Below are 24567 nucleotides of genomic sequence, written 5' to 3'. Positions count from 1 at the left end.
GGCTCTTTTTCAGGTTTGCTACCTCTTTTTTGACATCATCCCTGAGATCTTGAATACTTTTCTGTAAATCTGTGAGCATGTATGTGACTTTTATTTTGATATCTTTATCAAGAAGATTGGTGATCTCTGTTTCATTTAGCCCTCGTTCTGGGGTCTGTCCTGTAGTTTTGTTTGGATCGGATTCCTCTGCCTGCTCATTTTGTTTTTCTGCCTTTGTATTAGATGTTTCTGCTATGCCTCTGGTCTAAAGAGTAATAGCTTTATGAAGCTCAATATTCTGTACTTGGGGGCCCAGCTGGTGGCATGCTGTGGACCAGGTGCCTTTCTCTCTGGCTACTGTAGTGGCCTGAGTCTGGGTGGGAAGTTTGCTTGAGTTGCTGCCTTTGTGATCAGCTCAGGAATCTCTGTTGAGCTCGCTGTGTGTGTGGGGCCACCCTCTGCCTGGCCTGAAGCAGTGGTGGGGCCACAGGGTTATTGGGGTGGGGGGACCAGTGTGCCCCAGCCAGATGCACAGCTCTGAGTTCGGACACCCGCAGGGCAGAAGGAGCTCCTGGGGTTGGCTCCTGCAGGCACCTCTCTGGTTAGGCTGAAACGGAGCCAAGCAAGCTGGGAGAGCCTCCCTCTGCCTGTGAGGCAGCAAAGTCTGATGCTGCCGCTGGGCAGAGTGGGTTGTCTATTGGCAGTGTGTGCAGGGAGGAGCTTTGGAGCTGCACTGCCAGCGAGGGTGATGGAGCGTTTGGAGCTCCTGAGAGTTCTTGATCTTTTGGGCTTAGGAAGGGATGGGGAGGTATTCTCCACCTGCCCTTTCTCCTGAGGTGAGAATTCTGTCGAACCCTTTTCCCCTCTGGTTCCCCTCCCACTGCTGCCTCTGCTTTGGTCTCAGGACTGGCAGAGCGTGCCTGTCCTCCACTCTGGCTGGAGTCTCAGCCTCCCAGAGTGTTCCATTTGCTCCCGGTTTCCAGCCCTGGTCATCACCAGAACCCAATGTAATGTGTGCTTGTGCTCTTGGAGCAGATCTCCAGGGCCAGGTGTGCAGTGCTCCTGGACTCCTGTTCCCTCTGCTCTTTCTCCTGCCTATAGCTCGAGCTCTGCTTTGCCACCTCCCCCTTTTCTGTGTGGTTCTCTTCTTCCTCAGGTGTAGGGGGTCTGTTCTGCAGTCTACACATGGTTTTCAGGTCTAGTTGCATTTGCTGTATTTTCCCTTTTTTATGTGTTTTTGGGAGGAGGTTTCCATCTTGCCTTCCTATTCTGCCATCTTTAATCCTCTACTCATTGTATTCTTATAAATAATTTAAAATTTTGTTCTGGTTTGAAATTATGTTACTTAGAGTTTGATCTTGTTATGTCTTGTTTTAAGGTTCTTTTCGTTAGGAAACTCTCTCAAGGCAGCAGTCTTGGGCAGTCCTGGGCTTTACCTCATTTGCTTTTCATCTCTCAGGTAATAATGACCTTCATTGCCTGCTGTCCAGTGTTTTGAAAGCCATTGTTTCATGTTTTCTGTCCATTTTTTGGGTTCTTCCGGGTGGGAGGGCAGATCTGATCACTGTTACTTCACCTTAGCTGGAAGCAGAATTGTGGTTCAGGGTTTCAGATCATTTTTATTATTATCACTCAACATTATGATTGTTAACCCCATCGATGAATGAAAAGGAAGAAGTCCAGGGATAGGAAGTCAATCAAGATGAACATAGTTTTAGACACTGATTTTTTTTCCTTAGAGTGAATACAAGGAATCAGGAAAGTGAATTTACATACGAGAAACAGGCCAGTCATTGGTTACCTGGCCCATGTCCTTCTTCAGAGAGATAGGTTTACTCCTGATCAAAGCAAGGCGCCTTGTGTCTTCCTTACCCTTTCAGAGCACCAGCTTCTCATGTTACTATTTTTTGAACCATTGATTTCTACCTAAAATAGATTTCTACAGATCGTTTCTTCTTCTGGGATTAAGCAACATCAACTTGAATATTACCTTATCCACACAATGAGAAACTAAAAAGGACTACTGTTCTGGAAGAAGTTTCACAGAGCAATGACTATCTCTTTCCAGCATTTTCTCTGGGAAGCTGCTGACAGCCAGTGCTGGAGCTGAGGCTAGTAAATGATGGCACGTGCCCTCAGATACTCACTTCAGTTTTCAAAGACCCATTTCCATTTTATGGTGTTCTGCAGTGGGAGGCACTCCGGACTGGAGGGGTCATGCATGTGAACTTGAGTTCTGGACAATGCACCAATTTGCAGAGTGATGCGTGTCTTGACCTCCATGACCTTCACTATAAAATGGAGACAAAAATACCCCATCTCATCTATTCTTGTGAATCCCTGGGAAGGTCAAGCACAATCACGATGTTGCTTTAGTAGGAAAACTTTAAAAGCTGAATCTAAGAGGGTCATTGTTTAAGAATCTCTTTGATAAGCTAGGTATAACTGCTCTTTCATTTTACAAAGAAGGCTTTGTGTGAGGATGCCAGGCTCAGGGCATTTTACAGAGAAAAGACCTGAGGTTTAGGACAAGACCCGTAGGCTTGGGAATTGGACCAAAATGGGTTCTGTGGCCTGATGTATTTCCTTATTTATATCCTGTTTTATTCCAAAGCTCATCCCAATTTGGGCCCAGTCTTCCTAGCCTTAACTGTGGAGTCTGGAGCCCATATCCCCGTCAAGCTGAATCGTTGCCTGTCCCCCAGTGTGCCCTTGGCGTACCTTGCTTTTGCTCATTTGTCTGAAGTGTCTTGAAGCTGCTCTAAAAGTCCCTCAAGAACTGACCCAGTTCTCTTTTGGGAAGTGTTCTCAACAGATGGAAATGTTCCTTTATTTGTGCATCTCCTGAACTTTGCACTGTTGTTATAGATCTTATTACATTGTAGAACATTTATTCTTTAACATTTCTGGATATTTTGTTATATTTTAAGTCTTTAAAAAGCTGGGAACAGCTTTAATTCATCTCAGTATCCCAAACCCTCTGAAAAAACCCTGATGGGTAAACTCATCATGTTTCAAAGAATCTTAAAACAATACAAAAGGAAATAGATTAAAGTAAAAGTCCATCTCTTTCTCCCACTTACATTCTTGCTCTGTGGGCAACCACCATTAACATTTAGGAAGAAATATCTTTCCAGACATTCGTGTGCATGGGTATATCTTATACTCACATACACTCAACTTCCTAGAAAAAAATCTAAATGAGTTTACAATTCACTTATTATTGCACAATTCACTTCATTTGTTGAATATGTTTGGTATTGTATTTTAATATTCCATCTTAAAATGTCTTATTTATTTACTAATTTTCCTATTGACAAGACATTTTCAGGTTTTTATTATTAAATACAAAGCAGCAAAAAGCATCTTTGAAAGTTTTCACACTGCTTCCCGTCAAATTTGGAAATGTGGCTTTGAAAGTGACTTTGGGATGTTTGATTTATTCTCTCTCCTTCACCACATAACAGAAACTTAAATTTCAAACACGATCAGCTTGAAAACAGTTGGCTTTCACAACTGATTCCAAACTATTTTTTCCCCCATTTTAGATCTAAACATCTTAAAGCACAATTCAAGACCATTTTAGATATTAGACTAGATAATTTTGTAAGCTGGCTAATGAGTTGAAATTTTTTGAAAATGATTTAAAAACAATTTGATGCTCCAAAATAACTTCATTTTTTGAAGCATTTGAGAATTCATCTAGCTTTTAAAAATATTTGAGAACATTTAAAATGAAAGTGATTAGCAATTGCAGAAAAAGCACAGCATATTCATTATATGTCTTCGTTGTTGGAAATTGTTTTTCTCCTCCAGATTTTGCCTTCTAAGTTTAGAAAATATATTTAAAATGTGTTACTCATGAAAGGAATATGAAGTATTTCTTATCATCGTATCATCTGTTCTGCTTTTGTCTAATCTCAATTGGAATTCCCTTTCTTTCATTCATTTAACAAATATTTACTGACTGCCCTCGGTGTGTCAGTGTTTTATTTATTTTTTTACCTTTTTCCTAATGTTATATTTTTTTTTTTTGAGAGGGCATATCTCATATTTATTGATCAAATGGTTGTTAACAACAATAAAATTCAGTATAGGGGGGTCAATCCTCAATGTACAATCATTAATCCATCTCAAGCCTAACTCTCGTCAGTCTCCAATCTTCTGAAGCATAACGAACAAGTTCTTACATGGTGAACAAATTCTTACATAGTGAATAAATTCTTACATGGTGAACAGTACAAGGGCAGTCATCACAGAAACTTTTGGTTTTGATCACGCATTATGAACTATAAACAATCAGGTCAAATATGAATATTCATTTGATTTTTATACTTGATTTATATGTTGATCCCACATTTCTCCCTTTATTATTATTATTATTTTTATTTTTAATAAAATGCTGAAGTGATAGGTAGATGCAAGATAAAGGTAGAAAACATAGTTTAGTGTTGTAGGAGAGCAATTGTAGATGATCAGGTGTGTGCCTGTTAATCCAAGCTAGACAAGGGCAATAAACCATCCACGGATGCAGAAGATTTCTCTCAAAGCAGGGGGAATGAGGTTCTGAGCCTCACCTCTGTTGATCCCCAATTTCTCACCTGATGGCCCCCCTGCAACTGTGCCTGTCTTAGGTTGTTCCTCCCTTGAGGAATCTTACCCGTCTCTGGCTAACCAGTCATCTTCCGGGGCCACACAGGGAAATGTAAAGTTGGTAAGTGAGAGAGAAGCCATATTGTTTGAAAAGGTTAGCTTTTTACTTTTTTGCAGATTTATGCCCTGTGGCTTCTATGCCCAGCACTTGTCTCGAGGTATCTTTACCACCTGGAGGAATTATGATACTCGGTAACGTCGATATGAGGCACTAATTCTATTTAAGGGTTGTAATTAGGAAGGAAGAAGAAAAGCTATAGAGGTAGCATATGGAAGAAAACATTGGAGGATTGATTATTTCTTTGACATATCTTCTTGTAGAGTACCTTAAGTATGTATAGGTTTTAAACTACTAACTAATTTGTACACACATATTAACATAATAGGAATACGGTGACATAAACAAAGCAAATCTATAATTACCATACATCTCCAGTGAAGCCAAGAAAACCATTTAGGCACCCTAGGCATTTGTGAAAATTTGTCTATGATATGATGGATATTGTCCAAGTGTACTTGAACAGTCTGAGAAAAATCAGACAAATTAAAGCAGCCCATTTCTGGGATCTGTTCACCTCCCATATGTCCTTTTAACCGTAGATAGTCTATAGTCATAAGATTTTGGAGTGCTACACCTTGCACCCCTCCCAACTTCTGGTTGAGTTCCAACAGTACAGATCCGGTCAAATTCGTTGTCTCACTGTATGCACATGCCAGCCTAGACATCTCCCTCCTCATTCCAATGGCAAGTCCAGGAAACGGTGGGGTGGACGCAGCCACGAGCGCAGCATCGCCCGGATCCCTGTGGACGCTTTTTGATGATCATCCCCCGGCACAAGTCCTCCAGAGAGTGCTGATGCCGGAAGCTCCTCCTTATATCGTATCTTAGTTCATTTTCTGGGTATCCAAGCTAGGCCTTGATCTTCTGCAGAGAAACAGACCCTTTGCCCACACTTTGACATGCCCTCTATACCACTGTGCAGAACTCATTGGAGGTCAGCGCACAGGGACTGTTTTTTGTTTTTTTTTTTATTAAGAGAAAGGATCAGAAAAGAGTACCTCCATAGCTGATCATCTGACACCCTTTAAGTGATCAACATTAAGGATATTTAAAGCATGCGTTGATCTTTGATTTACCAATAGTTTTATCCTATCAAGGAGTAATCCCCCTTTTCTTTCTTTCTTTCTTTCTTTCTTTCTTTCTTTCTTTCTTTCTTTCTTTCTTTCTTTCTTTCTTTCTTTCTTTCTTTCTTTCTTTCTTTCTTTCTTTCTTTCTCTCTCTCTCTCTCTCTCTCTCTCTCTCTCTCTCTCTCTCTTTCTTTCTTTCTTTCTTTCTTTCTTTCTTTTTTTAATCTTTAATCTACACTTACATGAAGAGTACTATGTTTACTATGCTCTCCCCTATATCAGGTCCCCCCTAACAACCACATTACGGTTACTGTCCATCAGCTTAGCAAAATGTTGTAGAATCCCTACTTGTCCTCTCTGTGTTGTGCAACCCAATCTCCCCTTTCTCCCTCCCCCACCATGCATGTTAATCTTAATTCCCCCTTCTTCTTCCGCCCACTTATCCCTCCCTGCCCACCCATCCTCCCCAGTTCCTTTCCCTTTGGTACCTGTTAGTCCATTTTTGGATTCTGTAATTCCGCTGCTGTTTTGTTCCTTCAGTTCTTCCTTTATTCTTATACTCCTCAGATGAGTGAAATCATTTGGTATTTCTCTTTCTCCGCTTGGCTTATTTCACTGAGCATAATACTCTCCAGCTCCATCCATGTTGCTGCAAATGGTTGGATTTTTCCACTTCTTATGGCTGAGTAGTATTCCATTGTGTATATGTACCACATCTTCTTTATCCGTTCATCTACCAATGGACATTTAGGTTGCTTCCAATTCTTGGCTATTGTAAATAGTGCTGCGATAAACATAGGGGTGCATCTGTCTTTCTCAAACTTGATTGCTGCGTTCTTAGGGTAAATTCCTAGGAGTAGAATTCCTGGGTCAAATGGTAGGTCTGTTTTGAGCATTTTGATGAACCTCCATACTGCTTTCCACAATGGTTGAACTAATTTACATTCCCACCAGCAGTGTAGGAGGGTTCCCCTTTCTCCATAGCCTTGCCAACATTTGTTGTTGTTTGTCTTTTGGATGGCAGCTATCCTTACTGGTGTGAGGTGATACCTCACTGTAGTTTTAATTTGCATTTCTCTGATAATTAGCGATGTGGAGCATCTTTTCATGTGTATCTTGACCATCTGTATTTTAGAGAACTGTCTGTTCAGTTCCTCTGCCCATTTTTTAATTGGGTTATTTGTTTTTTGTTTGTTGAGGCATGTGTGCTCTTTATATATTCTGGACGTCAAGCCTTTATTGGATCTGTCATTTTCAAATATATTCTCCCATACTGTAGGGTTCCTTTTTGTTCTATTGATGGTGTCTTTCACTGTACAGAAGCTTTTCAGCTTAAAGTAGTCCCACTTGCTCATTTTTGCTGTTGTTTTCCTTGCCTGGGGAGATATGTTCAAGAAGAGGTCACTCATGTTTATGTCTAAGAGGTTTTTGCCTATGCTTTTTTCCAAGAGTTTAATGGTTTTATGAGTTACATTCAGGTCTTTGATCCATTTTGAGTTTACCTTTGTATATGGGTTTAGACAATGGTCCAGTTTCATTCTTCTACATGTAGCTGTCCAGTTTTGCCAACACCATCTGTTGAAGAGACTGTCATTTTGCCATTGTATGTCCTTGGCTCCTTTATCAAATATTAATTGACCATATTTGTTTGGGTTAATGTCTGGAATCTCTAATCTGTTCCACTGGTCTGTGGCTCTGTTCTTGTGCCAGTACCAAATTGTCTTGATTACTATGGCTTTGTAGTAGAGCTTGAAGTTGGGGAGTGAGATCCCCCCTACTTTATTCTTCCTTTTCAGGATTGCTTTGGCTATTCGGGGTCTTTGGTGTTTCCATATGAATTTTTGAATTATTTGTTCCAGTTCATTGAAGAATGTTGCTGGTAATTTGAGAGGGATTGCATCAAATTTGTATATTGCTTTCGGCAGGATGGCCATTTTGACGATATTAATTCTTCCTAGCCATGAGCATGGGATGAGTTTCCATTTATTAGTGTCCCCTTTAATTTCTCTTAAGAGTGACTTGTAGTTTTCAGGGTATAGGTCTTTCACTTCTTTGGTTAGGTTTATTCCTAGGTATTTTATTCTTTTTGATGCAATGGTGAATGGAATTGTTTTCCTGATTTCTCTTTCTATTGATTCGTTGTTAGTGTTAGGAAAGCTACAGATTTCTGTGTGTTAATTTTGTATCCTGCAACTTTGCTGTATTCCGATATCAGTTCTAGTAGTTTTGGAGTGGAGTCTTTAGGGTTTTTTATGTACAGTATCATATCATCTGCGAATAGTGACAGTCTAACTTCTTCTTTACCAATCTGGATTCCTTGTATTTCTTTGTTTTGTCTGATTGCTGTGGCTAGGACCTCCAGTACTATGTTAAATAACAGTGGGGAGAGTGGGCATCCCTGTCTGGTTCCCGATCTCAGAGGAAATGCTTTCAGCTTCTCACTGTTCAGTATAATGCTGGCTGTGGGTTTATCATATATGACCTTTATTATGTTGAGGTACTTGCCCTCTATTCCCATTTTGCTGAGAATTTTTATCATGAATGGATGTTGAATTTTGTCAAATGCTTTTTCAGCATCTATGGAGATGATCACGTGGTTTTTGTCTTCTTGTTGATGTGGTGGATGATGTTGATGGATTTTCGAATGTTGTACCATCCTTGCATCCCTGGGATGAATCCCACTTGGTCATGGTGTATGATCCTTTTGATATACTGTTGAATTCTGTTTGCTAATATTTTATTGAGTATTTTTGCATCTACATTCATCAGGGATATTGGTCTGTAATTTTCTTTTTTGGTGGGGTCTTTTCTTGGTTTTGGTATTAGGGTGATGTTGGCTTCATAGAATGAGTTTGGGAGTATTCCCTCTTCTTCTATTTTTTGGAACACTTTAAGGAGAATGGATATTATGTCTTCTCTGTGTGTCTGATAAAATTCCGAGGTAAATCCGTCCGGCCCCGGGGTTTTGTTCTTGGGTAGTTTTTTGATTACCGTTTCAATTTCTTTGCTCGTAATTGGTTTGTTTAACTTTTGTGTTTCTTCCTTGGTCAGTCTTGGGAGGTTGTATTTTTCTAGGAAGTTGTCCATTTCTTCTAGGTTTTCCAGCTTGTTGGCATATAGGTTTTCATAGTAGTCTTTAATAATTCTTTGTATTTTTGTGGAGTCTGTCGTGATTTTTCCATTCTCATTTCTGACTATGTTGATTTGTGTTGATTCTCTTATTCTCTTAATAAGTTGGGCTCAAGGCTTATCTATTTTGTTTATTCTCTCAAAGAACCAGCTCTTGGTTTCGTTGATTTTTGCTATTGTTTTATTCTTCTCAATTTTGTTTATTTCTTCTCTGATCTTTATTATGTCCCTCCTATTGCTGACTTTAGGCCTCATTTGTTCTTCTTTTTCCAGTTTCGATAATTGTGATGTTAGACTATTCATTTGGGATTGTTCTTCCTGCTTCAAGTGTTCCTGGATGGCTATATACTTTCCTCTTAAGACTGCTTTCGCTGCATCGCACAGAAGTTGGGGCTTAGTGTTGTTGTTGTCATTTGTTTCTATATATTCCTTGATCTCTATTTTGATTTGTTCATTGATCCATTGATTATTTAGTAGCATGTTGTTAAGCCTCCATGTGTCTGTGAGCCTTTTGTTTTCTTTGTAGAATTTATTTCTAGTTTTATACCTTTGTGGTCTGAAAAATTGGTTGTAGAATTTCAATATTTTGGAATTTACTGAGGCTCTTTTTGTGAGCTAGTATGTGGTCTATTCTGGAGAATGTTCCATGTGCACTTGAGAAGAATGTATATCCTGTTGCTTTTGGATGTAGAGTTCTATAGATGTCTATTAGGTCCATCTGTTCTAGTGTATTGTTCAGTGTTCTAGTGTGTGTCCTTACTTATTTTCTGCCCGGTGGATCTATCCTTTGGGGTGAGCGGTGTGTTGAAGTCTCCTAAAATGAATGCATTGCAGTCTATTTCCCTCTTTAGTTCTGTTAGTATTTGCTTCACATATGCTGGTGCTCCTGTATTGGGTGCATATATATATATTTAGAATGGTTATATCCTCTTGTTGGACTGAGCCCTTTATCATTATTTAGTATCCTTCTTTATCTCTTCTAACTTTCTTTGTTTTGAAGTCTATTTTGTATGATACTAGTACTGCAACCCCTGCTTTCTTCTCACTGTTGTTTGCCTGAAATAATGTTTTTCCATCCCTTGGCTTTTAGTCTATGCTTGTCTTTGGGTTTAAGGTGAGTTTCTTGTAAGCAGCATATAGATCGGTCTTGCTTTTTTATCCATTCTATTACTCTATGTCTTTTGATTGGTGCATTAAGTCCATTTACATTTAGGGTGACTATTGAGAGATATGTACTTATTGCCATTGCAGGCTTTAGATTCGTGGTTACCAAAGGTTCAAGGTTAGCTTCTTTAGTATCTTACTGCCTAACTTAGCTCGCTTATTGAGCTGTTATATACACTGTCTGGAGATTCTTTTCTTCTCTCCCTTCTTATTCCTCCTCCTCCATTCTTCATATGTTGTGTGTTTTGTTCTGTGCTCTTTTTAGGGGTGCTCCCATCTAGAGCAGTCCCTGTAGGATGCCCTGTAGAGGTGGTTTGTGGGAAGCAAAATCCCTCAGCTTTTGCTTGTCTGGGAATTGTTTAATCCCGCCATCATATTTAAATGAAAGTCATGCTGAATACAGTATCCTTGGTTCAAGGCCCTTCTGTTTCATTGCATTAAGTATATCATGCCATTCTCTTCTGGCCTGTAGGGTTTCTGTCGAGAAGTCTGATGTTAGCCTGATTGGTTTTCCTTTATAGGTGACCTTTTTCTCTCTAGCTGCCTTTAAAACTCTTTCCTTGTCCTTGATCCTTGCCATTTTAATTACTATGTGTCTTGGTGTTGTCCTCCTTGGATCCTTTCTGTTGGGGGTTCTGTGTAATTCCATGGTCTGTTCGATTATTTCCTCCCCCAGTTTGGGGAAGTTTTCAGCAATTATTTCTTCAAAGACACTTTCTATCCCTTTTCCTCTTTCTTCCTCTTCTGGTATCCCTATAATACGAATGTTTTTCCTTTTGTATTGGTCACATATTTCTCTTAGTGTTGTTTCATTCCTGGAGATCCTTTTATCTCTCTCTATGTCAGCTTCTATACGTTCCTGTTCTCTGGCTTCTATTCCTTCAATGGCCTCTTGCATCTTATCCATTCTGCTTATAAATCCTTCCAGGGATTGTTTCACTTCTGTGAGCTCCTTCCTGACATCTGTGATCTCCCTCCGGACTTCATCCCATTGCTCTTGCATTTTTCTCTGCATCTCATCCCATTGCTCTTGCATTTTTCTCTGCATCTCTGTCAACATGTTCATGATTTTTATTTTGAATTCTTTTTCAGGAGGACTGGTTAGGTCTGTCTCCTTCTCATGTGTTGTCTCTGTGATCTTTGTCTGTCTGTAGTTTTGCCTTTTCATGGTGATAGAGATAGTTTGCAGACCTGGTACGAGTGACCGCTGGAAGAGCTTCCCTTCTTGTTGGTTTGTGGCCTTCCTGTCCTGGGAGAATAGCGACCTCTAGTGGCTTATGCTTGTCAGCTGTGCGCAGACAGGGCTTCTGCTAGCTGCTATGCAGTTTATCTCTGCTGTTGCTGTGGGCGTGGCCTGGCTGGGGCTGCTCCTCCAAAGTGGTGGAGCCCCTTTGGAGGGGGAGCAGCCGGAAGGCTATTTTTCCCCGTAAGGGGCCTCTGTGCTCCCTGCTGCCCAGGGGGTTAGAGTGCCCAGAGATCCCCAGATTCCCTGCCTCTGGTCTAAGTGTCCTGTCCTGCCTCTTTAAGACTTCCAAAAAGCACTCTCCAAACCAAAACAACAACAGCAACAATGAGAGAGGGAACAGGAAAAAAAAAAAAAGGAAAAAACACGAGATTTTTTTTTTTTTCCTCAGGTGCTGGTCCCAGGCACCTGCTCACTGGTCCTGCTGCCCTGCCTCCCTAGCACCGGGGTCCCTGTCCCTTCAAGGCTTCCAAAAAGCACCCGCCCACTGGTCCCACAGGGAAAAACACGCGATATTCTTTGTCTTCAGGCGCCGGTCCCAGGCACCCACTCACCGGTCCTGCTGCTCTGCCTCCCTAGTACCGGGGTCCCTGTCCCTTTAAGGCTTCCAAAAAGCACTCGCCATAAAGAGAAAAAAGGGAAAAAACACGCGATTTCCTCCGTCCTCAGGCACCGGTCTCAGGCACCCGCCCTCCGGTCCCGCAGGGAAAAACATGGGATAGTCTTTGTCCTCAGGCACCGGTCTCAGGCACCCGCCCTCCGGTCCCGCAGGGAAAAACATGGGATAGTCTTTGTCCTCAGGCACCGGTCTCAGGCACCCACCCTCCGGTCCCACAGGGAAAAACACGGGATAGTCTTTGTCCTCAGGCGCCGGTCCCAGGAACCCGCTCACCGGTCCTGCTGCTCTGCCTCCCTAGCACCGGGGTCCCTGTCCCTTTAAGGCTTCCAAAAAGCACTCGCCAAAAAGAGAAAAAAAGTGGAAAAACGCACAATTTCCTCCGTCATCAGGCGCCGGTCTCAGGCACCCGCCCTCCAGTCCTGCAGGGAAAAACACGGGATAGTTTTTGTCCTCAGGCGCTGGTCCCAGGCACCCGCTCACCAGTCCCGCCGCCCTGCCTCCCTAGCACCGGGGTCCCTGTCCCTTTAAGGCTTCCAAAAAGCACTTGCCAAAAAGAGAAAAAAAAAGGGGAAAAGCATGCGATTTCCTCCGTCTTTAGGTGCCGGTCTCAGGCACCGGCCACCGGTCCCATAGGGAAAAACATGCGGTAATCTTTGTCCTCAGGCGCCAGTCCCAGGCACCGCTCACCGGTCCCGCCACCCTGCCTCCTTAGCAACGGGGTCCCTGTCCCTTTAAGGCTTCCAAAAAGCACTCGCCAAAAAAAAAAAAAAAAAAACCGCTCCGGTTTCTATCCACCCGCTGGGAGCCGGGGGGAGGGGCGCTCGGGTCCCGCCGGGCTGGGGCTTGTATCTTACCCCCTTCGCAAGGTGCTGGGTTCTTGCATGTGTGGATGTGGTCTGGATGTTGTCCTGTGTCCTCTGGTCTCTATTTTAGGAAGAGTTTTGTTTGTTATATTTTCATAGCTCTATGTGTTTTTGGGAGGAGATTTCCACTGCTCTACTCACGCCGCCATCTTGGCTCCGCCTCTTGTCAGTGTTTTTGATGCTTGATTTACAATGTAAAGAAGAGACAAAAATTCCTGTGTTTATGGAGCTTACATTCTAGTGGGGAGGGGGATCAACAATCCACAAGTTGATTGCCACAAGACAGTGGTTTATTTAGGGAAAAAGGGAAAAACAGAGGAAGTGTTGAGAGTAGGGACTGCAATTTTAAGTAGGTGGCCAGGAAATGGCTTGCAGAACATAGTTCTGTATAGAGCAGAAGTCCTGGAGGAAGCAAGGGTGTTAGCCATGTGGGTATTTGGGAGAAGGAGCATCCCAGGTTGAGGAGTAGCAAATGCAAAGGTCCTGAGATGGCAGTGATGCTTGGAGTGTCTGAGGCCCAGCAAGGAGGCCATGTGGCTGAGGAAGAGCAACAAGGGGGAGAGTAATGGAGGATGGATTGGAGAGATAATGGGAGTGGAACAAATCATGTGGGGCTTAATAGTTCTTTGTAAGGATGTGGGCTTGTTCTCCAAATGAAATGGCTGTTAGAGGGTTTGCGCCTGACCTGAATTATCTGACTTCCATTTTGACAGGCTCACTCTGGCTGCTGTACTGAGCGGCGCAGGGGGATGAGGGTGGAAGCATGAGGATCCGTTAGGAGGTCGTCCACTTCAGGGAGAAACAGTGGAGCTAGACCAGAGTGGTGTGCGGGGGTTAAACTCTGAGCAAAGTGAAAGAACATGGAGAGCATTTGCTGGTGGACTGGTTAGAAGTTACCAACAAAAGAGAGGAATCAAGCTTTTTGGCCTAAACAGCTAAATGGATGGATATGCCATGTGATGAGCTGGAATGGAATGGAAAGTAGAAAATGAGGAGGACTGCTTTGGAAAGGGATATCAGAAGTCGGTTTGGGCATCTTGCCTTTGACTGAGCTTTAGGTATCCAGGTGGAGATGGCAGGTGGGCAGTTGGTTATGCAGCTCTGGGTTCACAGGCAAGGCAGGGCTGGAGATGTGAATTTGGGAGCCATCAGCATTTGGACTGTTTTTAAACCCATGATGCTCGATGAGATCACCAAGATCTGGAGAGTTACTAGTTTTGGAGGGTCAAAAAGAAATAATCAAGTTTGCCTCTTTAGGTGAGTTTGTCCATCCTTTCCATATGTTCCAGCACAGCTGAATGCTCTCATTGCATGTTTGGACTATTTTTTGAAATATCTACTCATATAACATGGGTTGCATTTGCCAAGATTATCTTAAATCCCAGATGAGAAATTAAGAAATTGGGCTAGGCTCTTGCTCCACTAATACAAATTATACACATCTATAGTTAACATTTTTATAATTTTAACCATATCCTTGGTTGTTTTGCAGTTAATAGTTTATAAGGATTATTTATTTGAAACTCAAAACAAGTCTTGAGGGCAGGTTGGGAAGGTATATTTGTTCTCATTTTGTAATCACCTTTCAACCTCTGACCTCCCCACCAGGTCATGAGCTTCATGGGCGCAGAGATTGTAGGTCTGTCTCCTCCACTGCTGTATCCCCAGTGTTTGAAGTAATTCCTAGCTCATGGCAACGTAGTCAATGTCTTTTGAATGATTAAATGAAGAAACCATCAGGTAAATTCTTCTCCGGTTATGATGGAGAGTGGCTTGAATAAGGGGACTTACAAAATGAAAGCAGATTAGGTGGATTCCTGGATATTAATAAATATATTCAGAAATGGGTGTTATGGGCATATTCCCATTGCCACAAATGGTACTTGCATTTTGAGAGGAGCAAATGGAAAGGAAGAGATGAACTAAAATGGTCACCTACACGATGCTTGGTACTGAACTGGGCTCTGTAGACGTCCTTTCCAGGCCTGCCACGATGTCTGGGATGTATTATTACATGTACTTGATAAATTATCACTAAATGAATTTTGCAGTGTGTTGAGGAAGTCACTGAGCAGGGAGAGAGAGAGAAAGACATGTGCTTTCCAGTATTAAAAAGTACCAGCCTGCTATGGGACCCATCTGTGCCTTGGGATGATAATCCCAACCTCTCTTACCCTGCATGATTGTGATCAAAACATAAGATAGCTGATGCGAAGTAATTTGTTGTATTAGAAATTCTTTATATATGTACAGCCCAAAGATGAGACTTGTTTTTTGCTAGCAGACTAGGAATTTGAAGAGTTAATAGTTCTAAAAACAGTTTGGGTTAATTTAAAAATGAGATCATTTCTCTTTATAGTTCTGTAATCTTAGGTGTATACCTCTCAGTTTGGTCTCTCTCTCTGTTTCTGCCTCAGTTTGGTCTCTCGTTTCTGCCTCTGGGGTTTCTCGCCAGTGATTTGAAGCCAGAGTTCCCCAGCTCAGTATCATCTCCTCACACTCCATTATACCTGGGAAACTCCAGTCCTTCCTGCCTGGTGCTCAGTGCTGCGATCAGGCTCTTAACAGCCCTGGCAACTTCCTGCTCCACTTTGCCTCATCATGCTGTTTCTCTCCTACCTATTTCGAGCAGCCACTTCCTGCAACATGCTTTGTAATTCCCTACTGCTGAGATCTTCCTAAAGCCTTTCCATCCGCCTGGAATGGCCTCCCCTCCAGTTGACGCCACTGGACTCTTGAAGGAACCTCCTTTCTCCACCTCTGACTCAGACACTTGTTATTTCTTGCTCTTGCTTTAATATCAATCTGCATCATTGAGTTTTAAAGGATTGATTGGCAGTTATAGCTTGGTTAGAAGCCAGCAACTGATTCATTTTCCTGCAGTTTACAGCTAGCAGCACAGGATCTGGGTAAAGTGGGAATGCAATAACTGTTTGCAGTGTCAAAATTATTTGAAAGTAAGCAATTTCACTTTTAGAGGCAATCCCTGTTGAAGTCAGCCGATGTGTAAGAGTCCTAAATTGATTTAAAGGCTTTCACAGATGGATGTCTTCCTAATAGAAGTCAGTTTAATGTTCTTCCTCACTGTTCAGCCAATGGACTTGCTGAAACCAGTTAGGTGGTGGTATATGTTGGCAGGATCTTGGGGAAGTAAATAATTGAGTGCTTATAATTCTTAGCCTCGAGTAATACCACTTACCTTACATTCTGTGAAAGGTCGGTGGAATCAGTCACTATTGATTTTCTTATGCTCATTAAATAATTTTGTATAATAAATCAGTTAGTCACTTGGAAAACATTGACAAATGACCTACTATGTGTTCAGAATAAGGAGATGTGGAGAGTCCAAACACTAACACATGGCTTGTATCCTCAGGAAGTTATTACATGTTTGTTACAGTGAAGTGCATCTGACAATATCCCCGTGCTTTTTCCAGTGGCAGACATTATTAAATGATTATCAAATGCTGTATTACTAATCCCGAATGTGATCTAAAATTCTTCTCTAGGAAGTCACTAGCAGTGGGAGAGCACACATGAGATGAGAGCTGTTTGCCATTCCGTATACTGGATTTCAGGAAATGGGTTCAATGAAGCAATGAGAGCAAAATAGAACACAGTGGTGAGGAATGGAAACTAGTCTCCCTTTCACGTGGATAGACCACTGGACAAGAAGTCAGGAGAGCGGGGCTTAGCTCCTGTTATGCTAGTGGAAGTGTGATTTGGTACAGGTCACTTTAAATTCCAGCTGCTTTTCTTTTGGATGATCCTAATGTGCACAGAGTTTTTGTACAGCAACAGTTTCTTTGATATGTAGGAGATTGAACTAGACTCAGGGGTTAATATTTCTACTCTACTGCCCAAATTTCTGCTGCTAAACCACTACTGAGCACTATTTCTGTCCCAGGCATTCTGCTGAGAGACTTATGGGTTTTGGACCCAGTTCCGGAGTATGTGTGTGTGTTGTGTGTGTTGTATGTATTGTGTGTGTGTGTGTGTGTGTGTGTGGTGTGGTGTATTTGGTTATGTGTGCATGTGTCTGTGTGTAGTGTGTGTATGTGTGCATGTGGAGGTTCTGTGTGTGGAGTGCTTGTGTGTGTTGTGTGTGTGATGTGTGTGGTTGTCTGTGTTTGTGGTTTGTTTCTGTTGTCTGTTGCATGTGTGTTTGTGTGTGTGTTATGTGTTTGTGCTTGTGTGTGTTATGTGTTGTGTTGTTTGCTGTGTATTGTGTGTGAGGTTATATGTGTTGTGTGTTGTTTGTCTTGTGTGGTGTGTTTGTGTTGTGTGTATGTTTGTGTAGTGTGTATCGCATGTTTTGTGTGTGTTGTGTGTGTTATGTGTGTGTTGTGTGCCTGTGTTGTGTGTGTTGTGTTGTGTGTATTATTTTGTGTTGTTTGCTGTGTGTTGTGTGTGAGGTTATGTGTATTGTGTGTGTTGTGTGTCTTGTGTGATGAGTGTGTTGTGTGTTTGTCTTATGTGTGTTGTGTTTGTGTTGTGTGTATGTTTGTGTGGTGTGTGGTGCTTGTTTTGTGTGTGTTGTGTGCCTGTTTTGTGTGTGTTGTATGTGTGGCTGTGTATGCATGTAGTGTGTTCTGTGTTTTTTGCATGTTGTGTGTGTGGTTGTGTGTGTGTAGTGTGTAGTGCATGTTCTCTGTGTGTTGCATGTGTTGTGTGTATTGTGTGTGTTGTGTGCCTGTCTGTGTTGTGTGTTGTGTTGTGTGTGGTTGTGTGTGTGTAGTGTGTCGTGCATGTTCTGTGTGTGGTGCATGTGTTGCATGTGTGTTGTGTGCCTGTGTGTGTTGTGTGTGTTGTCTGTGTTCGTGTGTGGTTGTGTGTATGTGTAGTGTGCAGTGCATGTTCTATGTGTGTTGTGTGTGGTTGTGTGTGTGTAGTGTGTGGTGCGTGTTGTGTGTGTGTTGAGTGGTTGTGTGTGTGTGTAGTGTGCGGTGTGTGTTGTGTGCCTGTGTGTTGTGTGTGTTTTGTGTGTGTTGTTTTGTGTGTTCGTGTGTGGTTGTGTATGTGTGCAGTGTGCAGTGCGTGTTCTGTGTGTGGTACATGTGTTGTGTGTGTGTTGTGTGCCTGTGTTGTGGGTGTGTGTGTGTTTGTTTTTGTCCCTGGGGGTTCCCCACACCACCAGCTCTCCTATAGCAGCTGGTTACCTCCACTTCTACTTGGCTCCAACACCCTTTACGCAGAGGCCACCTTAGATCCTGCAGGTTAAGGGTTCAGTCTCGCAAGGCTGCTCCCCTGCCCCAAGCTATCCCCTGCGCTCTGACTGGCTGTACGCTGTGTCCTCATACCTCCCTCCTTGGGTTCTGTTAATTTCCTCTAGTAGCTCACAGAACTCAGGAAACCCATTTACTCACTAGCTTATCCATTTATTACAAGTATTTTAAAGGGTGCGAATCAGCAGCTGGATGAAGGGATACATAGGGCGAGGGCCTGAACAAGGAGGCCTCTGTCCTCATAGGATTTGGGGTCTGGCACAGGGGCACGCCAAAGTGTTCTGGTTGCCCCACCTGGAAGCTCTCTGAATGCCCTCCTTTGGTTTTTTTATGAAGGATTCATTCTGTAAGTGTGTGATCTTTGGCCATTGCTGATTGATTCGACCTCCAGCCTCCAATGGGGGTGGGGGGACTGCAAGTCCCTAACCTCTGTTCATGGCGGGTTCCTCTGGCAACCAGCCCCCGTCCATAGGTGCTTTCAAAAACGACTTCACTGACATAAACCCAGTTGTGGTGTGAAGGGCTTGTTGCGAATAACAATAGACCCATTTCACCTTTATGGTTCTGAAGGAATTAATAAGAGAACAGATACTGTGACGGAAGATGCTCCCATTGCTGTTGTCATTCAAGAAATTCCAAGGTTTGTAAAGCTGTGAGCCAAGAACCATGGGCAAGACCAAAGTATGTATTTACAATAAATCCCAGTATCCCAGGGCTTCATCAAGCAGTTTAATCTTCCAACAGCCCTATACTTTTGATAATAATAGTAATAATATACCATTAATATATCCATTGAACAGATGAAGAAACTGTGGCATGGAGAGGTCAAGTAATTTTCCTGAAGTCCCATGGCTACTGAGTATTTGAGTTTGAACCCTAACCCAGTTTCTCTGGCCTCCAAATAACTCTGAAGACTGTTCACTGAATTGCTGCACTTCACTGAAGCCATTGTGGGTTTCAGACTTTGCTCTGGTTGAGGAATGGGATATGGAGTCCGAGACCCTGCACCACTGGCCTCTGATGTCCTCCTGCAAGCCCCCACTTCCTCTGAGGCATCTCTGTGGAACCCAGGGAAAACAAGAAACAGCCTGAGAACCTCTGGGCTGGAAGACCTCCCTGACTTCCATGTTCTCCTTGTAGGTAACTAATAGAGCTGCAGGAAATATCAGCATTAATTCTTCAGCTTTCAAAGGGACCCCTTAAACTGCAGTTGGTGCTATGGTCAGGGTGGAAAACTTTTCCTTCTGCCCTTCTAGTGTCTTTGGTTGGTCCAATAATTAAATTAGTAAGACAGATTAACAGGAGAAAAACAAGTTTTATTTCATATTCATACAGGAGCCCCATCAAAATATGAAGCCCACAGCAGGCAGGTGAGGCTCATATGCCATCCTGAGCTAAGGAATGCAGCAGGGTCCTGGGGGTTCCAAGGAGAGGAGGGATATATCAACAGGAAGGAAGATAAGAAAAACAGATGTTTAGGAATCAGATGTTTGCCTTGCCACCCAGGTAAGTCTTTCAGATAACAAGTCCTCTCTGGTGATAACTGTCTTTCTGGGACAGGCCCCTTACCTAAACTCTTGCAGGAGTTAAGGGAGAGGTGAAAGGTTTTTCTCGAGTTTGCTGGGTCTTGATTGCTTTCAGGTCAAAATAACCCACATACCAAAGCGGCCCATGTTGGTGTGGCATACTCTGCTCCTCTTTACTAACTTGAATCCTGTCTTTGCAAAACATAGAAATTAGGAAGCAGATCTTTAGGGCTGGGCTGAGGGCTGCCAAGGATTTTTTTTGTTACAGAATTCAGTGTCTTCACTCTGGAGGCCCTGGGGAAGCATCTTTCTTGGGCCTCTGTGGTCAAGGGCTCTTCTTGAGCACTGTGGGTTTAGCCTGATGGACACTGTGAATCCTGTAACTCATTCTTGCTTCCTTGATGTACTGACTTATGGAAAACCCAGAGCCAAATTAGTGGCATACTCAGAGGGAGTTTACTGACTTTGCTTATGACTCTAAATCACTTTCTTATTCTTATTTTCCTTTTGTCTCATTTTTCTTCCTTTTATTTAATTTATTTTTCTGTGGCATGCACATTTTTGTAAGTCATCTTAGATCTTGTTTGGCATAGGATGGGGTATAAACAAAGAGAACTTATTTTCTTTAAAAAAAGAATTTTCTGCTAATGACCGTATCAATACTGGGCTCCCTTAATGAAATTAAAACCTTGGATGAAAGAGTTCTCATTGCTTGCTTTTGATAGTATTTGAAAGTTCACTGTAGTGGTGGACTCCAGTCTTGCTAGGGAGGAAAGGAAACAGGAACATATTTACAGCTTCCAAGTTGTCATATTGTAGGTTGGCCAAAGTAGAATGTAAGAGTCATCATTTAGGACAAAAGAGTGAAAGCAAAGCAGGAGAAGAGGGAAGGGGATCTCAAGAATCGAACTCCTGTTGGTTGAGTCCATTTTGTGCCGGAGACTGTGCTGGGTGCTTTATACATATTTTATTTTTGAACCCTCAGAGCAAATCTGTTAGTTACTATCTCCATTTTACTTTTAAGGAGACTGAAGTTCATTGCATTTTAAGGAGAGGAACAAGAATGTGGGATTGGATGTTTTGTTTGGTTTCTTGCGTCCATCTAGGTTTACAGCCATCAGCATCATCCAGAGTTGAGACTACCATCACCTCTCCATCATCTTTCTGGTGGGGATTGCAGCTTCCCAGCTGGTCTTGGCCCCTGTGCTCCAGCACTCCTACACTGCAGCCAGAGTGATAGCACATTGCAGATCGGCTCATATTACCTGCCTGCTTACAACCTTCTCACGGCATCCTTTTGTCCATAAGACCTCAATTATGCCTGCATGGTCTAGCCTACGGCAACTTCCCCAGCCTCATCTCTCTTACACTCCCCTTTTCCTCTCATTCTCTGCCACCTGGCTAGCTGCATCAGAATCATCTGGAGAGCTGTCTGAACACAGCTTGTTCCCTTTGCCCCCAAGGGATTCTGATTCAGTAGGTCTGGGAGGGGCCTGCTAAGTGCATTTCTGACACTTTCCCAGGAGATGCTGATACTGCTGGTTTGAGGTTCACCCTCTTGAGTAGCACTACCTCCCACATTTTTGTGCAGCATTGAGCTTTTGTCTAAAGGTCATCAAACTACTTCTGTAAAGAACCAGGTGGTAAATATTTTAAGCTTTGCAGTCCATATGGGTCTCTGCTGCAGGTCCTCATCTCTTCCTACTCAGCTCTTCCTTTGCACTCTGAAAGCAGGCATAGACACTGTGAATGAATGTGGTTGTAGCCCAGTAAAACTTTGTTTACGACAGCAGATGGTGAGTTGGATCACTGGGCTATACCAAGCCACGAGCTGTAGTTTGGTATAGGGCATGCCCCTGTGACCACAGAGCTTTTGCACAGGCCATTCCCCCTTTGATTGGAATGTCCTCCCTCTGCTTATTTGTCCTGTTAACTGCTTCTTAGCTTTCACATCTCACATCAGTCACACCATCCTTTTGTCTTTCCTAACTCCTCTCCTGTATCCATGGCATTATGGAGTCATCCAACAATATAGCTCCATCAAGTAGCTTCTCAATGCCAGGTACTGTTCTGGGTAGTAGGGACCTGGAGAAAAGGCTGGTAGATCCCTGTTGTCAGTCCATTTTAGTGGGAAAGGTAGAGAATGAAGAGGTAAACAAATAGGAAATTAAATAAGATCCCTTGCACAGTAAAATAAAAATACTGGATGATATGGAAAATTATTTGGGAAGGAGTCCCTGTTTTTTGCCATGATTGGTACAGTCTCAGTTTTGCATTTGTTTGTGGGACGGAGCGAGTCAATACACTGCTTTGTTAGACTGAAACCTCTATGAGGCAGTGCCTCTTGTCTGACTCTGCTCACCCTCGTTTCCTTGTTGTCTAGCACAGAGCCAGCAGAGACGGGCTCAGAAATTAGTCATAGAGCTGGACTCTGGACTTAATGCGTCACACCTAGAAGTGTTTGGTTTTATATTTTCATAAAACATCCATTCAGCTGGGTTCATACTCTTTTTTTTTTTTTTTGGCCTAAAACCATAGTTTATGTATGCTATGTCTTCATCTTTAATTTAGACCCAATTATTTACATACATTAAGAAATGATCAGGATATCCTTCCAATAAATTTTAATCTAATAATAGGTTGGTACTCTTTGTCAGAGATACTGGGATATAAGATTTGTTCATTTATTAATTGATGCAGTGTTTATTGAGCTCCCGTTATATGCTAGGTTCTGCCGTAGGTCAGTAGTGGTGTTTACCTTCTGGTTGGAGGCAGGTGTGGGGCAGGAATTAAATATTCAAAACACATCATATTAGATATAAGTGAATGCAAAGAACAGAAGTAAAGTAAGAGATGGGAGGTAGAGAGTGCTGGGTGGGAAGGCAGGCAATTGCAATTTTAAGTAGATTGTAAAGGCCTTGCTGATAAGGTGACATTTGAGAGATTCTAAAGAAGGTGATGAGTGAGTCAATGAGCCAAGTTCATATCTGAGCATTCCCAACAGAGAGCAAGTACATTCAAAGGCACTGAGCTGTCTGACAAAACCTTGGACACCAAGGAGGCCAGTGCGGCCAGCGTGGAGTGATCAATAGGCCCCATCTGTTGAGAAAATCAGCTCCATATCAGGTGTTCAGTATAAAATGAAATGCAGACAGTGTGGATTCAGGAAATTCTCTTGGTGATTAATCTCTACACTATTTGGTGGCCAGCTTCTCAGAAGCAAGATTCTTTTCAATCATGACAATGAAGGAAAAGTAGAGATTTTTACAGACTCCTCCAAGCTTAAACATTCTTCTTTTGTGTGAGCTACCCCTGAAATAAAGCCACTGAAAAATGTTTAATGGCATAAGCCGAGGGAAGAATTTGAGGCACAGGTTTAACAGGAGATATTTCAGAAAAATCCCTTATTTTGAGTGCTTTATCTGGAAGAATTACTGGGTAGAGTGTAACTAGATCATGCCTGTTGTATGACATGGTGTAGCATGGATTTCTGGTTGGTTTCTCATATCCATTTCTCCTTCTCCCACAGTACAGAATCTCCCCAAATTTGTTTGAGGATGTGGCTGTGCATGAAGTATTTTCCAGCCTCTCTTGCAGCTAGGTGTGGCCATGGGACTAAGATCTAGCCAATAGACAGGATACAAGCAGAAGTGGCCTGCCCAATGCAACCAGTGCCTGAAAGGAGAGAGTATTTCCTTTGCTTTCCCATTTCTTCTGCCTCCTGGATAGAATAGGAATAAAATGACCAACTCCAGCAGCCATCTGGGACCTTACAGAAGAGGCCACGTTCCAGCAGCAATGAAGTGGAAGGCTTGGAGGTTATAGAGTCCCTTGGCATTTGTGATCTGTCATGTTGACCCTGACTGTTCAGTCTTCATGAATTTTATGGGAGAGAATAAATCCTTCCTAGTTCTAAGCCTCTCTTAATTTGGGTTTAGGGTACATACAGCAAAACCTAATTATAACTAACATCTGGATTTTATGGATCGACAGAAGTCTGGCAGAACAAATATAGGTGTTTATTTTTTGAGCCCTTAAATTAGATACAGTCAGTATGAGAGCTGTGTGTGTGTTTCAAAATGAAATTTCTTTTATTGTTTGTTTTTATTACTGAAGTAATATGCACTCATTTAAAAAAGGACAGAAGAAAAAGAAACTTAAAATATACCCATCATTCTACCCTTCTCAAAATAATTGGTTAATACAATGGTGAATGGTGTATGAACTTTCATATATATGTGTGTGTGTGTGTGTGTGTGTGTGTGTGTGTGTGTGTATTTAAAAGGAGACAATACCTTATATATAATTTTGTGACTTATTTTTTAGCTTAGTATATTGTGAACATCATTCTGTATCAAGGAATGTATTTTTGCATTCAGGATTAAATGGCTTCCCTGTATGCTATTGCAAGGATGTATCATACTTTATTCAACCAAATTCCCATAACTATATATTTAGGTGGTAAATAAAGTTGTCATAAGCCTTTCTGTTGTTAAATCTTGGCACAGACTTTGCATTGTCTCCTGAACAAGGATCCCCTGAGTGAACAGCATCATGAGCACATGAGAGCTGGGCCAGTTTCCAAGGAAAGAGAGGAAAGGGGTGGGGGAGCCTAAGGTCAGTGCTGCCTCACATCACACACAGGTGATGCTGCTCCGAGCAGCCCCTGGGGTTCAGGGTGATGAGGATGCTTGACTGGTCAGGCTGGGGCCTGGACCAGCAGTGGATAGGTGGGAAGTTGATAGCTCTGTGGGGCTCATAGGGACTGAAGTTTGCAGTGTAGAGGACAGGTAATTTCCCTAAGGTTTCATGGTTTCAAAACTGTGGGCTCTGGACACCAGCAGCATTAGTATCATTTGGGAACCTGTTATAAATGCAGATTCTTGAGGCTCCCCCCAGAACTCCTGAATCAGAAATGCTGGGATCAGGCCCTGTAGCATGTGTTTTATCAGGCCTTTCTGTTGATCAACATGTTGCACAAGTTAGAGAACCATTTCCCTAAGGAAAATAAGGGTACTGGTACCAAATAGAGGAGCAG

The 24567-nt window shown here is 42.4% G+C and overlaps 1 long non-coding RNA gene across 1 annotated transcript in view; it reads left to right on the top strand.

Annotated features, from left to right (window-relative positions):
• Window positions 1-24567, top strand: part of LOC140848142 (uncharacterized) — a 152238-nt gene that overhangs the window by 27850 nt on the left and 99821 nt on the right. Inside the window, exon 2 of the long non-coding RNA XR_012128687.1 lies at window positions 19339-19509. This is a non-coding gene — a long non-coding RNA (uncharacterized lncRNA). The remainder of the gene's footprint in view (window positions 1-19338; window positions 19510-24567) is intronic.

The sequence above is a fragment of the Manis javanica genome, chromosome 3 (genome assembly GCF_040802235.1).
Source record: "Manis javanica isolate MJ-LG chromosome 3, MJ_LKY, whole genome shotgun sequence".
NCBI classification, from domain to species: domain Eukaryota; kingdom Metazoa; phylum Chordata; class Mammalia; order Pholidota; family Manidae; genus Manis; species Manis javanica.
This window is presented reverse-complemented; position numbering and strand designations above follow the sequence as displayed.